Source organism: Pelophylax lessonae (assembly GCF_965119305.1).
Source record: "Pelophylax lessonae genome assembly, chromosome: 3".
In the NCBI taxonomy this organism is placed as follows: domain Eukaryota; kingdom Metazoa; phylum Chordata; class Amphibia; order Anura; family Ranidae; genus Pelophylax; species Pelophylax lessonae.
In genome coordinates, this window is record NC_138770.1 from 125,330,150 (window position 1) to 125,346,273 (window position 16,124).

Sequence of the window (16,124 nt, forward strand, 5' to 3'; positions counted from 1 at the left end):
AACTGCAGCCAAGTAGGCTCTTATGATGCACCTCAATGTATGATGGCAGGGGTCCCGGGAATGTGAAGGTTCTGCCCCCTGTACGGCCATGCATGAGAACAAAAAGAGACAACCAAGGATAAAAGATGAACAGGAGGTTCCAAAAGAGAACCAGTTGTGATCTCTGGTACAAAAGTATTCTCATGTGACTGGTATAGCTGTGAAAGTCTGTAAATAGCAATAAAACAATGATAAACATGAAAAAAAAACAACCTCTAGTGAAGACAATACAAACATATAAACAATGGAGGCAGCAAAGACAGCAGAGCCCAGCACACACACATGTATCACAGCAGCCACCTAAGCTCCGCCCCTTCACTTGCTTTCGGTTTCGGTCTCGTCCTGACGTCACGACGTTAGGCCGGGTGGGCGTGTCTCGGAGGTGATGTTCTTATTCCAGCGTGCCGGGAGCTACATCCGGGGCACAGCGGGCGGAGAGTGACAGGTACAGTTATAATCCCTATTCTACACAATGGCGAGGTGTGATGTGTGTACAATGCATGGGGCCTCATTCTCTCCTCAGCTGGCCTGGTATCGTCCGCCTGTCATTGGTGCCGCCGGTGATTGACAGCTGTCACATGCGCAGCATGAAGCTCCGCCTCCAGTGTTAGACTAACTGCTTTATTTCCTATGGCAGTAGGGAGATGATGTGATTGCACTGTGTGTACATGGTATGAGTATGTGGAAGCCATTCTCCTTGTAATGAAGACCAGGCACCCCTCTCCAGTGCTCAGGAGGCAAATATGCAAGCTGCTTTTGGCAAAAAAGATTAGTGCCTGCCCTTCTCCCCACCACCTACACTACCTATGACAATGTTCAACCTGACAACACTCCCCCCTCCTGCTACCAATGATCCATCCATTCATTCATCCATTCATTCATTCATTGAGGGCCAGTTCACACCATTCATTCATTAGTTGAGGGCCAGTTCACACCAAATAAACGCAGTCCAGACAGGGGTGTAACTACAGGGGTTGCGATTGCTACCGGGCCCCATGCTCCAGGGGCCCTGTGTTGCTCCCCTGTACACCTGGATAGGAGGGACAGCGGGGGCAGCATGTAGAGAAATCACTGTCCTCCTTTTTCCTCCTGTAGCTGCAGGAGGAAAATGGAGGAGATTGGTTCCTCTGTATGATGCCCCCGCCACTCCTCCTATCCAGATCACTTGTGTTCTGCTGTCTCTGGGCCCCTGTGTGCTCCCCTGGTTCCCCACCCCCCCAATGTGCTCCCTTCCCTCTCCTACCGGCTGGAGCAGGGGATGTGTCACAATAGAGAACCAGGAAGAAGTCGGTAAACATGTAATTTACCAGCTCCTTCCTTTTCTGAATGGACAGAGTCATAGTCAGTGACATTGTAAAAAAATAAAATAAAATGATAAAAAATAATTCAATAAAAATACCAAAAAATAAAAGCTACTGATACCAGTGGGTGAAGTTTTAGGATCGCAAAGGACACACTTGTGACTGTGCCCTGGCATTCCACCACCATAGGGAGGCCCCAAGATGGCAGGAAGGGGCCCACTTCAGAACTTGTGAAAGGGTCCTGCTGCAGGACTGTAATAAAGGGCCCCGCAACGAGATTAAAGGGCCCCAGGATCAGTGGGAAGAGCCCCAGGCTTGAAGAGAAGGACCCCGGCCAGGGGTCCGGGGGGCCCTTCATGGTTTCCTGCACTGGGGCCCTGAAGGTTCTAGTTACGCCTCTGAGTCTGAGTTCTTTGAGAATGGCAGCAGTGCAAAAACAGCTCATACCAATGGCAGTCTTAAGCCCCGTACACACGTACCGATCGTCGTCATACAAACGTTCGTCTTTTCTCCCCGGGATGTCGATGTCTGTTGAAAATTGTAAAGACAGCACAAGAATTTTGTCCGCCGACTTCAGCTGACTGCAGAAGTGATGTCATGTAATGGTTAACTTTCCCTGTGTTTTTTCTTTTCTGAGCATGCCCAGTCTTGCAAATCTGCGGTCTGTCGGCAGAATTCTGTACTGACTGGCGAACAATCGGCCGTTCTGGTGTCCGCATACAAAAATTTTTATGTTTGCAAGAAAGACTCTTGTCCGCAGAATGTGCGCAGACAGCTGTCGGAGGCACCATACTAACAAGCGTACAATCGGCAGATCTTTCGTCCGCCGACGTTTGTATGACGACGATCCGTACGTGTGTACGGGCCTTTAGTGCAGCACCCTTTAGCTTTACAGTTCCTGTAGAGGCTGGCGGAGGGAACCACAGCACAAAGTAGGCATCAAAATTGCAAAGGTAAATATCACTGCAAGGCCTGTTTCACACAGACGTCAGCTTGTATAATAGCAGTGTGAACAACAAGCTTTGACAACGCATCTGCAGAGCTTTCAGCAAGCTTTGTTGAAGCTTTTAAAGTATTATTCAATTCCATTTGTAAATGTTGAACACAGATCCTAATAGGAGTGCTGATTGCCACTTTAATCAAGCTGCTGGCAGGCTTCAGGACTTCTTGAAGCTTGGTGAAGCCTGCCAGCAGGTTGCTTAAAGAGTAAGTCCATTTTTGTTGAGAAAAAAAAACATTCCCCTCTGGGTGATCTGTGTACATTGCAAGGATTTTAATGAACTTCGTTGCAGATTCCTACCTTTTGTTATTCTGACAAAATCTCTGTGTGTTTGTCTGTGTCCATGTGGTGAGTGAATCTAATGGGAGTGGTTTCATAATTATCAGTCAGCTGCTGCACCTGCAGGGCTCTAATGGGGAAAATTGCAGGATCTGCACCCCTTTAGACATGATTTTCTATCTCACCAAAAATGACTTTTGTTGCAGGGATGCATGAAATCTGACTTGTAAGTTAGTGCAGTCTTCTGGGAAAATCAGTGAGCCAATCACACAAGCAGGAAATGTTCTTGGGGGGCATTCTTTAGACATTCTGTGTGCAGAACACCTCCAGGTAGACATATTGCATTGCAATATGACTTGAATTGCAATTGTATATACTATATATATTTTTTCTTTTTTTGCAATTTTTTTCCCCCATGAAAGTGGAGTTATCCTTCAAAGTGTCAGTCAGCAGTCCCATTGGGTTTTGTGTTTAACATTATAAATTGAGTTGCAGTTCAGTGAGTAAAATAAAATGAGTTTTAGGCCTCTTTTCCACTAGGGCGACTTGTCATGCGACTTTGGACACACAAAGTCGCATGACAAGTCACAGCCCATTGAATTTAATGGCATCCGTTCCAATCTATGCCACTTTGAAAATCAGCAACTTTGAAAAGCTTCTTGCACTACCTTGAGTGCAGCTTTGATCCAACTTTACACTCTCTGGATCAAAGTCACATTAAAGTAGTGCAGGTACCTTTTCAAGGTCCCTGATTTTCAAAGTCGCATAGATGGAACAGGTGCAATTAAAATCGATGGGCTGTAACTTGTCATGCGATCTTGTGTGTCCAAAGTTGCATGACAAGTCACACTAGTGGAAACATAGACTTAGTGTGGTTGCCTGTACTATGATCATTGTAGACTGTGAGCTGAGACCCTAGAGCAGTGGTGTATTTAGGTTTTGTTCTGCCCTAGGCCTGACTAAACTTGTGCACCCCCTAATTGAAATATGACCCACCCCTTCCTGTAAAGGCCACACCCCTTCCTGTTTATGACCCGCCCTGTCATTTGTAAACCACAACCACAGTCTATCAGAGCCCATCAGTGCTGCCTTATCAGTGCCCATCAGTACAGCCTCATCAGTGGCCATCAGTGCAGCCCCATCAGTGGCCACCAGTACAGCCTATCAGTGCATCATATCAGTGCCCATCAGTACAGCTTTCAGTGCAGTCTATTAGTGCCCATCAGTGCAACATATCAGTGCCCATCAGGGCACCATATCAGTGCAGCCCCATCAGTGAAGCTTATCAGTGCTGCCTCGTGCCCATCAGTGCAGCCTCATTAGTGCCCATTAGTGCAGTTTATCAGTACCCACCATTGGCAACTCATTAGTAGCCATCAGAGCAGCATATTAGTGCCCATCAGTGCAGCATATTAGCAACCATCAGTACAGCATATCAGTGCTGCCATATCAGTGCAGCCCCATCAGTTCTTTTAAAATATTTGAACTTGTGTTTGGTGCCACTGATTGTAATCCTAGGATTATGTAACTTATTTGTATAATAAATAGAAAGTCCATAGTCCTTATACAAATAAGTGAAATAATCAGTGGCAGCAAACACAAGTCCAAATTTTTTGCTGCCCCCCCTACAAAGTGCTGCCCTAGGCCTGGGCCTTGTTGGCCTAGGCCAAGATACAGCACTGCCCTAGAGCACTTCCAGCTACATAAAATAAACCTATGATAAAAATTATACACCCTTCTTTTCTTTAAAAGTGGGCAAACTTACAAAATCTGCAGGGGATCAAACAATTATTTTCCCCACTGTAGAGGCAGGAAAAAAAAATAATCTTGAAACGCCGTTAGAAGTGGTGTTGGTGACATCAGTGTGCATGTGGCCCAAACTTGCCAGGCTTTGCTATAAGTCTTGTGGAGTGACAAAACATGCTTTCTTTTGTTGTTGTTGTATTATGGCATGTTTTTTTAGAGCGAGTCACTGCCAGGACTAATCCTTGTAACCTCTAATGCCTCGTACATGCGATAAGAAAATTGGACGAATTTTGTCACTTTTTTTTTTTTTGGGCATGCTAGTCACATATTGATTACCAATAGGTTACTACAGGGCTTCCCAAACTTTTTTGGGCCGAGACCCACTTCTGAATACAGTTATTTTTCGGGACCCACTTGCTTGTAATTGAATATTGTAAAGCGCTACGGAATTTGTTGGCGCTATATAAATGCAAATATTAATAATGCATATTTTAAAGGGAGGGGGATGTTAAATTAAAAATATCAATTAATTTATGTTTGAATACATTTAATATTTAAATAAATCTAAGGCTATATGGCACTCACCCTCAATCCTCACCCAGCGGTCCACAGTGAAGGTGAAGCCCCGGTTTGCCCTCTCCAGGGCCCAGCACACCTCACCCAGAGTCTCCATAAAGAGGAGCTCTATGTTGGTCTTGGTGTCTTGGCTCTTCTCCTTCAGATCCTCTACTGGGGTCACAGAAGCTGCCATGAACTCCTGACCCCGCCAGGCCACCTGTTCCTCCTATGACATCAAGGCTGCTGTCTCTGTCCGCTATAGCTGAGAGAATCCCGCCGCCAGTCTAGCCACCACCGCTGCTGCCAGCAGGACCGAGGAGCTGGCTCTGCACCCCATGAACATATCCTACATAACAGCCCACATATGTACTCACTGATCCAAGTATCCTCCTCGTGGGAAATGCAGACCAGCCTCCATAAACTGCATAGGCGGGGTCCTGAATCCATCGCGATTTGACTGCTCTGGCTCTCTGTAATTTGCGCAGACTCGCACAGTACAATTTAAGCAGGCCCGCTCTCAGTGATTTCCCGACTCATGGCGACCCACTCAAATGCAGCTCGCGACCCACCAGTGGGTCCCGACCCACAGTTTGGGAACTCCTGGGTTACTAGATTTATGAAAATTCTTGGATGGCCGAATACAATACAACTTCCGAAAATGATGGTTTGTATTGTGATCCTGGTCACATACTTTTTTTTTTTGTACAAATACCATACTAATTACACAAAAATAGTTCATTCTGTTATCAAACCAGAAAAATCTTAATGTTTGTCCCTTCAGATATTTTCGCAATTACTGGCGTGATCAGCTCTCAAAAGCTGTGTACTAATGATCAGATTATTGTACGATCGCTCTGAAAGCGGTATTTTTCATCCTATTTTCTTTTTGTGTGTACTAGGCATGACTTAGTTACTTGCTTGGTTATCAGAAAGCTGCTTTCTGAATGGACTTTGCGTTTTAGGATGGACTTTGTGTTTTAGATATATCTTATCTCCTCTGTGTGTTAAAGTATTATGTTCATTTTGATTTTCTTCCATTATGCTCCTTTAACATATGTGCCAGCATGCATAATTCTGAACTTTCTTGGTCTTATAGATGTACCATTTAGCACCCCGTTGTGTTGAGGTTTTTGGTCCACACCCAGCCTTTTCACCCCTGGGAAATTTAGGCTGTAAAATTGTTGGCAACATAATAAAACCAAACTCCAGCTTTCTGTCACTTTTAAAATCTTGCTTACACTAGCGGTGGGATGGAGGTGGGGGGGGGGGGGGGGGAGAGGGGGAGAGGGGGTAAAACCCTTCAGTTGAGCTGCACTTTTACTGCACCCAACTGCTACCCCCTTCAGCTGCAGTGGCTAGGGGTGTACACATATCGCAGCCACAATGCTTTGCTTTGTGGCCTTGGCAGGGATTATACCTGTCTATTTTGATGGGCTCTATTGTCCTCCGAACCTGACCTATTCATGGGGCCACTCAGCAACTGCCCCATAGCCGCGTACATTGCACATGGTTGCAGTGCGCTAGTGCAGGATTCAAGGAGTTAAAGCCAGCGGCGATACAACTCCTACTCAATGGTTTAAATACACCTATAGAGGTGTACAGAGCCGCGCTCATCTAAAGTGCACTAAGTGTAGTGTTTTAATATAGTGAACCATTAACGAGTAATAGTATATATAAATATTAATAACAATTAATATGAATATAAATAAATATAAAGTGCATTAACAGTGGTGAATAAAAAGTGCAACAACTATATGTGATTTATTTCACTTATTAAGTCCCATACACAGTGAAATAAATATAAAGTGCAGCAGCAATAAGTGGAAGAATCCTTTGGAGACTGCACTGAAGTCTGTTGGTGCATGGGACTCTATATGCGATTTTTTCACTTATTGCTGCTGCACTTTATATTTATTTCACTGTGTATGGGACTTTATATGTGATTTATTTCACTCATTGTTGTTGCACTTTATATTCACCACTGTTAATCCACTTTATATTTATGTATATTCATATTAATTGTTATTATTTATATATACTATTACTCGTTAATGGTTCACTATATTAAAACACTACACTTAGTGCACTTTAGATGAGCGCGGCTCTGTACACCTCTATAGGTGTATTTAAACCATTCTCACGTTATTCACAAATCAGCTGCAGCTCCTTTATATGGTTCACGCCTATATGTTGCACTTTATTATTCATTAATTCTGCAGATAATTTACACGGTACACATTTTATTTCATTTTTAGCTTTATTGTCATTTAAATTTGCCATTTGCGCAGGTACTGTTGGCGATTAACGCCAACATATATATCTAGACTCCTACTCAATGCTTGTCAGATGCCCTCTGAAGAGCAATCTGAATGCAGATGATTCTTCAGAGAGGAAAAGTAGTGTGAACAAGCCCTGAAATATTTTTGTTTGGACCAAGCTGGGCCAAACAAACTAGTACCTTCTCTAACAGCTGCACCCACTTTGAGCGATGTATAAACTGTATGTAGCATCAGCTTTGTTTCGGGAGCAAGATGGGGAGCTCCAACTTGATTTTGTTCTGGGATTGGAATAGGACTGAGCTCTGCTCAGCCATTCACAGGAAGCTTTCTATTTTCTACATTTAATACAAGGCTTCTGCTGATTGGCTGATTTTGAGATCACAATTTCATCGGCCTGCATCTCCACCTTCCAATCAGAGGAAGCCTTGTATTCATTCAGAAATTACAAAGCTTCCTCTGAATGGCTGAGCAGAGCTCAGTCCGACTCAATTTTGTTCCAGAAACAAGCCTTTCCCGCTGCTGGAACACAGTGCTGTATACTGTATGCTCATAGCTGAGGCTACACAGAGTTTACACATCGCTCACAGCGGTTGCATGTGTTAGCCCCCGTTCACATAGGGGCGACGCTACTTCGCACCGCGACCTCCGAGGTCGCGGTGCGAGCAGCGTGCCGCTACCTCGGAGCGGCCGCCACGGACTTCATAACATTGAAGTCTATGGCGGTCGCCTCCTGGTCGCCCCAAAGAAGCTCCGGACCCTTTTTCTAGGTCGGAGCGACTTGTGTCGCTCCTATTAGAACGGGTCCGCAGCTTCCCTATGGGAGGCGACCTACGGCGACCTGTCAGGCGACCAGGTCGCCTCACAGGTCGCCCCAGTGTGAACCGGCACTTAGTGATGGGAATAATTAGGTTTGATCAGCTTGGTCCAAACAAACTAATTTAAAGTGACAGTGGGAGTTTGGCTGTAATATTAGGCTGTAATAAAGGAATTGAGCTGAAAAATGTGGCCTGCTAAATACACGTAGGTCTGTCCAAAAAGTCACTTCTTAGCATATGGCCTTTAGCAGAGCTCCCGTCACCTGAGGCTGGTTGAATAGCAGGTCCCACCTCTGGCCACTGTGGTTCTTTCTGTTGACCCCTAGTCACTGCAGGAATCTGTGGCATGCTGGGGACCGGGACACGATCTTCTACACTCGGTGTGTGTATAGGATCGGTGGCGGGAGCTCTGCTATACAGTGAAGTTTCAGGTAGTGTGCTGCTGGACAGGTATATACAGTACTGCGTCTTACCTGACAGGGTACTGCCTTTGTTGTTCTGTTAACCCCCTGAAAGGTTACTATCATTTGGCTTTTTCTTCCTTTTTTAGGATTTCACACAACCACATTAAAAATGTGCACATTACCTCAACGTGGATGAGTGTACCATCATGCACTTGTTAATCCATTGCACTGCCATTAAAGTGTTACTAAACCCACAACAGTAAAATCAGTCTGTATATGCAGTAAAGCATGCTTGGTTTACTCACTGTGGAACCTAAGGGGGTAATCCTCTGCATTGTGTAAAAAGGCTGTTTGATTTCATCTTCTCTGATCCTCCCCTTTTTCCACTGTCCCCAATACATCTCCTGATAGAACAGAGCATTGGAGACAAGCTGCACATGCTCAGTTTGGTGTGTATTGCTTTAGAGATTTTTCAGCTCAGGGCCAATCAGCACTGTCCAGACAGGGTCAGGGGACCTGCAGCCTCATAGGACAGTCAGAGGAGAATGAAAACTCCTCCTAAAAGCTTTAACCAGACACTGATAGAAGTCACAAGATTGCTATATACTGCTAATGAGAAAAGTATTTAGCAGTTTATATTTACTAAAATAATTGCTTTTCCATGTTCTGCGTACCATGGCAGATCTGATATAGTGAATGCAGGCTCCTGGGTTTAGTAACGCAGTAAATTTTGTATACCTCCCCAATACACCTTCAGACCATGCTGCATAAAAAATGCAGTGCGACTGATTTTGAGTGCTATACAGGCCATTTAAGTTGAAATGAGCTGCCTAACCTAAAGCAGAGCTATACTCCTCTTCAGATTTGCAATGTCCTGGAGCTCCCTGCCGCCTTCTGACATCTTCAGCCCGGCGGCCTCCGAGTATTGATCCCTGCCTGTTTCCATTGGTCGGGCCGAGATGACTTCTCTAGTTCAGTCATAATGACATCTTCAGTCAAATCTTCAGCCTGGTGGCTTCTGGGTACAGATCCCCAGCCATTTCCATTGGCCAGGCCGAGATGATGTTATGAGTTCAGTCATATTGACATTTTCAGTCATATCTTCAGTCCAGTGGCTTCCAGGTATGGCTCCCCAGTGGTTTCCATTAGCCTGGCCGAGATGATTTCACGCGTTTAGTCATATTGACATCTTTAGTCATATCTTCAGCCTGGTGGCTCCCAAGTATGGATCTCCAGCAGTTTCCATTGCTTGAGCCGAGATGACGTCACTAGTTCAGTCATCTTGGCATCTTTAGTCATATCTTCGGCACAGTGGCTTTCGGGTTATTGTTCTTGAGCCGTTTCTATTGGCTAGCCTGAGATAACTTCACTAGTTCTGTCCTATAGACATTTTCAGTCACATCTTCAGCCAGGTGGCTCCAGGTATGAATCCCTGGCCATTTTAATTGGCTGGGCTGAGATAAAGTCACTAGTTTAGTCATCTCGGCATCGCCGAAATTCTTACACTGAGTTGTGTGTGCACAGTTCAGTGTGTCTAGAGGCCAGACAGGTAAGTATCTTTTAAAGCTGAAGAAAAAAGCATCCCTCTTCTGCATTAAAATTCCTGCCTGTTTGTATTTTTTTTTTTTAAGGTAAAGTTCCACTTTAACTTGGTTTAGTGGGCAAATATGCATGTAGTAAATGGCTTTTCGCTAGGGTTTTTAGGTGGGGGGAAGGCTAATGGGTAGAGGTTAGATCATTTTTGATGAAAGATCCACTTTTGATGAAAGATCCACTTTAAGTGTATCTAAAGCAAAAAATGTAAATTTGTAAAAACATTTTCTCTTACGTCCTCCAACAGTCACTGCCTCCTCTAAGTCATCACTATTGGGTATTGTCCACCTATCCGTAGGAATAGCTAGGCATATAGACTTAGTCAAAAGACAAAAGGCATTAGCATATACACACCCACAGGGGCTGTCCCATCTGGTCAATACCCCCCCTCCATCACCACTCCCAACTCAGATTTAGTTTGCCTAGCGTCAGGAATAGTCAGGCTACCTTGTGCTGGGGCTTCAGTCTCAGCCTTCCTAAATCTTTTATTTGATTTTCTTTTAAAATGTCAGTTTTTTTTCTCTCACTTTACTAGCTGTTTATTTTACCAGCTCTAGTGTTAGTTTATTCTTCCGATGAAGATGGATCATGCGGTGCTGGGATTCGGACTGGCCGCCCTGGTTCTCCAGGGCACAGAGGGTCAGATGGACCCCCAGCCCGCCATTGAGCGTTCAGCTATGGTTCGCCCTGGCATTAGGAACGACCCATCCCTGTTCGCTGCAGGGATGCAGCCGTGAGGTGGCTACCTCACAGGACTTGTCTGCGATACTGCAGCGTCATGTCCCTGGCTCACGGCACTCCCTGTCAGATGAGGACAGAGGTTTATCCGTGCATAGAGGCTCCCCACGCCAACGGGTACAGGTAAGTACTTTTCTGTTTGGGGCCTCTACCTGGGGTGGCAGGCTGTGTTGTTGTGTGTCCCCATGTCTGTGCCTGTGTGACTCCCTGTGCGATCCCTGCGGGGTTCGCTGTGTGCAGATCTGTGTGTTTGCCGGGGGTCCCTGTCCCAGTGTCACCTTAGGTGCATGTTTGGGGGGTACAGACTTGTGTGTTGTGTGGCGACCGCTGCGGGGGAAAAATCGCGTGGTCCGCCATGTTTTTTACTATGCACAGCGTATAGCCCCTCTGGGGCGAGTTTACAGCTCATTTTGGCGCCATCCATCGCCATTTTGTGGGCGGTGGAACGATCGGTTCGGCCGCATATCGGCGGCCATCTTGGCGTAGCCTCCTATGCATCCCTATGGGGCAGCCATTTTCCCTGGGGTCTGGCTTATAGCCAGCCCCCTCCAGCAGCATTTCCTTTTCCTTTCAGACAGCACAGGCACAGGTAGCAACGATCTGCGGGCTCTGCAGTGTATCTCTCTCAGTCTTCTTCTGCAAACTGCTTCTGGCTCAGTTTCTTTCTCATTTTGGGGGTCTTCATAGCTGTGACAGTAGCGGTAGCTCTATTTAAGGGGACAGTACACTATTTTTTTGCACTGTAGTTTTTTATTATCTTGAGCCATGGATTCTCAGGAAAGCAAGTTTCCTCCAGCTTTAGTGGGGGGCCCCAGTTCTCCTGTGGCCCGCTGCGACCTGATCTGGCTGCTGTGGTTGCGACTTTAGTGGCAAATATGGAAATGCTGATGTCTGAACGGGCTGCGAGAAAATGGCCAAGGCTGTCTTTCTCTTCTGATTCAGATGGGGATATGGATGCTGCTGCTGCTGCGAGCGTGCCCTTTTCAGGGTCCCGCTCATCCTTAGACCCCCCGGGGTCTGAGGGGGAGGCTGAGGTGGAGGGTGTTGATACATCCTCCCCAGGGTCACCCGAAGAACGGACGACCATGGATGAGTTGATTGTTTCTGTTAAGGAAACCTTACATTTAGAGGATGAGCCCTGTCCTCCGGGCGTTGTGTCCTCATTTGGGACGCACAGGACCCGCAAGTCTGCGCAGGTTTTTCCCTGCCCAGCGGAATTCCATTACACTGTTAATGAAATGTGGCGCACGTTAAAACGTCCATTCCTGGTACCCAGTCGGTTCAAATTGCTTTATCCTTTTGCGCCGGCTACGGAATCACGATGGTGTGTGCCTCCACAGGTAGATCACACTGTGGCCGTGCTGAACAAGGCTACCTTGGTTCCTACGGAGGATACCCCGGTTTTCCGGGATCCCACGGACCGGCGGTTGGAGTCTCTAGCCCGACATTCCTATACGGTGGCGGGTTCGTTGCTCAAACCCGTTTTCGCGTCCGTTATGGTGGCTCAGGCGGTGGCTGATTGGATTAAGGTGCTTAGAAGCAACCTAGTGTCCGATGACGTGCCGCCTGCACGACTGGAAATGGTGGACCAGATCCATCAAGGGGTCATGTATCTGTGTGATGCAGCCCTAAATGAGGCCCCCTTGGTGGCTCGCCTCTCGAGTGTCGCGGTACTTAACCGATGACTGATATGGCTGAAGAGCTGGTCGGCCGACCAGTCCTCGCGGAAAACTGTTGCTGATTTTCCCTATGCTGGCTCTCGCCTTTTTGGCGAGGCGTTGGATACCCTGGTGAAGGGTGTCACGGGGGGTAAAAGCACTATGCTACCCCAGAACCCGAAGAACAAGTCTTTCCGTGGCAAGCGGGGTTCTGCGCCTAGATCTACTCAGGGGTCCTTTCGTGCCTTTCGGAACCAATCCAAGGGCAAGCCCTTCAAGGCCCAGGGCAACCAGAAGAAACCCTGGGCGGGTAAGCAGAAGACCGGCAATGCCGGTTCTGCGGGACACTCCGCCTCTGCCTGAAGGGGCGCCCTCACCCATTTCTGGGGTTGGGGGACGTTTGCGCGGTTTCCTCCAACCTTGGCTGCTCCGGATCTCAGACAGGTGGGTCCAGGAAATCATTCGATCAGGTTACAAGATCGAATTCCTTTCCAGGCCGGCGGACAGATTCTTTCCCTCCAATCTCCAGCTGCTTCCTGGGTGTCTGCAGGACTTGCATCAAGCGGTGCAGGACATGCTTGCTCAGGGGGTGATTGTCCCGGTGCCTCATCGGGACAGGTTTCGGGGGTTTTATTCAAATCTGTTCACTGTGCCCAGGAAGGAGGGCAAAGTGCGTCCTATTCTGGACCTGAAAGCGCTGAACCGCTTCGTGCGTGTTCGGAAGTTTCGAATGGAGTCTCTCCGTTCGGTTGTGGCCTCCTTGAGTCCAGGAGAATTCCTGGCTTCGATAGATCTGAAGGATGCATACCTGCACATCCCCATTTTCGAGGGTCATCAGCGGTACCTTCGGTTTGCTATCGCGGAGGACCACTACCAGTTTGTGGCGTTACCGTTCGGTCTCGCTTCGGCACCCAGGGTATTTACCAAGGTGTTGGCACCGGTTCTGGGCCTGCTGCGGGCCCAGGGCATTGCGGTCCTGGGATACCTGGACGATCTGCTTCTGAGATCGCGTGCCAGTCAGGACCTTGTGCGCGATCTGTCCATCACGGTACAGACGCTTCAGGAGTTCGGATGGACCATCAACGTTCAAAAATCAGCGTTGTCTCTGTCGCTTCGCCTTCCCTATCTGGGAATGGTTCTGGACTCTGCTCAGGCAAAGGTGTTCTTGCCGGAGGACAAGCTCCGGACTTTGCGGGACGAAATCCGATCCCTCAGGGACAATCCGTCCTCTTCACTCAGGGCCTGCATGCGGGGCCTGGGTTTGATGGTGTCGGCCTTCGAGGCAATTCCCTTTGCCCAGTTCTACACACGGGTTCTCCAGACGGAGATCCTGGCCAGGTGGGACAGACTTCCTAAGTCCTTGGATCTGGAGGTCTCCTTGAGTCGCCGGACCAGATTGGCTCTTCTGTGGTGGATCCAGTCCCCGTCGGTGGCGAAAGGCAAGTCCTTCCGCCCGTTGGTGTGGACAGTGGTTACCACGGATGCCAGTCTGTCGGGCTGGGGTGGAGTCCTGGGCACCCTATCTGCCCAGGGCACTTGGTCGGAGGAGGAATCCTCCCTCCCGATAAATGTGCTGGAATTACGAGCGATAAAACTCTGTCTCTTCCAGTGGTCGGACCGTCTCCAGGGCCTGCCTGTTCGCGTACAGACGGACAATGCTACCGCGGTGGCTTACATCAACCACCAGGGGGGCACCAGGAGTGCCCGAGCAGCCCGAGAGGTGACCGACATCCTGTCTTGGGCCGAGACTCATGTCCCGGCGATTTCGGCAGTTCACATTCCGGCTGTGGAGAATTGGCAGGCAGACTATCTGAGCCGCCAGACCCTGGACCAGGGGGAATGGTCCCTACACCCGGAGGTCTTTCAGATGCTGTGTGCGAAGTGGGGATCCCCAGACGTGGATCTGTTCGCATCCCGGCTAAATCGAAAGGTGGAAAGGTTCGTGGCAAGATCGCGCGATCCGTTGGCGGATGCCTCGGATGCGTTGGTGGCACCTTGGCTTCAGTATCGTCTGATGTACGCCTTTCCTCCGATTCAGCTACTATCCCGGTTCCTTCGCAGATTGGTCTCGGAACCGCACATGGTGATTCTGGTGGCGCCGGACTGGCCTCGCCGGTCTTGGTACGCCGACGTTGTTCACCTGGCAGTGGCGCCCCCGTGGCGTCTGCCTCTGCGGGAAGATCTCCTGTCTCAGGGTCCGATCTTCCATCCTGCTTTACAGTCGCTGGCTTTAACGGCCTGGCTGTTGAGACCCAGGTCTTGAAGGACAAGGGTCTATCTTCTGAGGTTATCCCTACCCTAATCAAGGCTAGGAAATCTTCCTCTGGTAAGATCTATTACCGTTCCTGGAAAGCCTACTTCACCTGGTGTGAGTCCAGGGGGTTCTCCCCTCGTTCTTACTCGGTGTCGAGAATCTTGGCTTTCCTTCAGTCTGGAGTGGATCAGCGCCTGGCGCTGGCCACTATTAAGGGCCAGGTGTCAGCACTGGCGGTCCTTTTCCAACGCCCTGTGGCGTCTCATTCCTTGGTGCGCACATTCATTCAAGGTGTGCGACATTTGGCTCCTCCTAGGAAGGAGCCTTTACCTCCATGGGACTTGAACTTGGTCCTGTCCGCATTGCAGCGTGCTCCTTTTGAAAATATCAGGGAGATATCGTTGCCTCTGCTGTCGAAAAAGGTTGCTTTTCTTGTGGCGATCACTTCGGCTCGCAGAGTGTCGGAGCTGGCGGCGTTGTCTTGCCGCTCCCCTTACTTGATAATTCACAAGGATAAGGTGGTGTTGAGAACACCCCCGTCCTTTCTTCCCAAGGTGATCACTGAGTTCCACCTTAATGAGGAAATTGTCTTGCCTTCGCTTTGTACAAAGCCTAAGCATCCAAAGGAGATTGCTTTGCATTCCTTGGATGTTGTCAGGGTGATCAAAGTCTACCTGAAGTCTACGGAATCCTTTCGGAAGGCGGACTCTCTCTTTGTCCTTCCTGAGGGACCTCGGAAGGGCATGGCTGCATCGGCAGCGACTATTGCCAAGTGGATCAAACAGACCATTGAGCAGGCCTATGCCTTGAAGGAACGGGTTCCGCCCTTCCCTGTTAAGGCGCACTCTACCAGGTCTTTGAGTACTTCCTGGGCCTGTTGGCATTGGGCCTCGGTGACCCAGGTGTGCTAGGCGGCGACTTGGTCGTCGGTGCACACTTTTTCCAAGTTCTACAAAGTAGACGTTCTGGCATCAGCTGATGCTTCTTTTGGCCACAAAGTTCTCAATGCGGCAGTGCCATGATGGACCCTTGAATTTTTCTCTGGGTCCCTGGCTGTTGGCATTTGCTTTCCTGGGCTGTTGCTCCTGTTGAGCATTGTTTTTTTCTGTTGCCCAGTTGGTTCTTACGGTGCATGTAAGATTCCTTTCTCTGATGTGGGTACTGCGTTGCCTTTTCTACGGTTGCGTCTCCTACCCCTCATGTCTATACTGCTTTGGGACATCCCAATAGTGATGACTTAGAGGAGGCGGCGACTGTCGGAGGACGTAAGAGAAAACAGAATTTTTGTAAAATCTTACCTGTAAAATTCCTTTCTCTGAGTCCTCCGACAGTCGCCGCCCCGCCCCTCTTTTGGGGTTCTTATTACCTACTGCTATACTACCAAAACTGAGTTGGGAGTGGTGATGCCGGGGGGGTATTGACCAGATGGGACAGCCCCCGTGGGTGTGTATATGCTAATG

At 48.3% G+C, this 16,124-nt stretch overlaps 1 protein-coding gene across 2 annotated transcripts in view; it reads left to right on the forward strand.

Annotated features, from left to right (window-relative positions):
* The first annotated feature begins 375 nt into the window (after positions 1-375).
* LDAH (lipid droplet associated hydrolase) overlaps positions 376-16,124 on the forward strand; it is a 458,687-nt gene continuing 442,938 nt past the window's right edge. The window contains exon 1 of one of the 2 annotated variants that reach the window (XM_082249859.1): positions 376-484. The gene's annotated coding sequence lies outside the window, so the exon portion shown is untranslated. Of the gene's footprint in view, positions 490-16,124 lie in introns of both variants that reach the window. The other variant, XM_082249861.1, reaches the window with a different exon arrangement.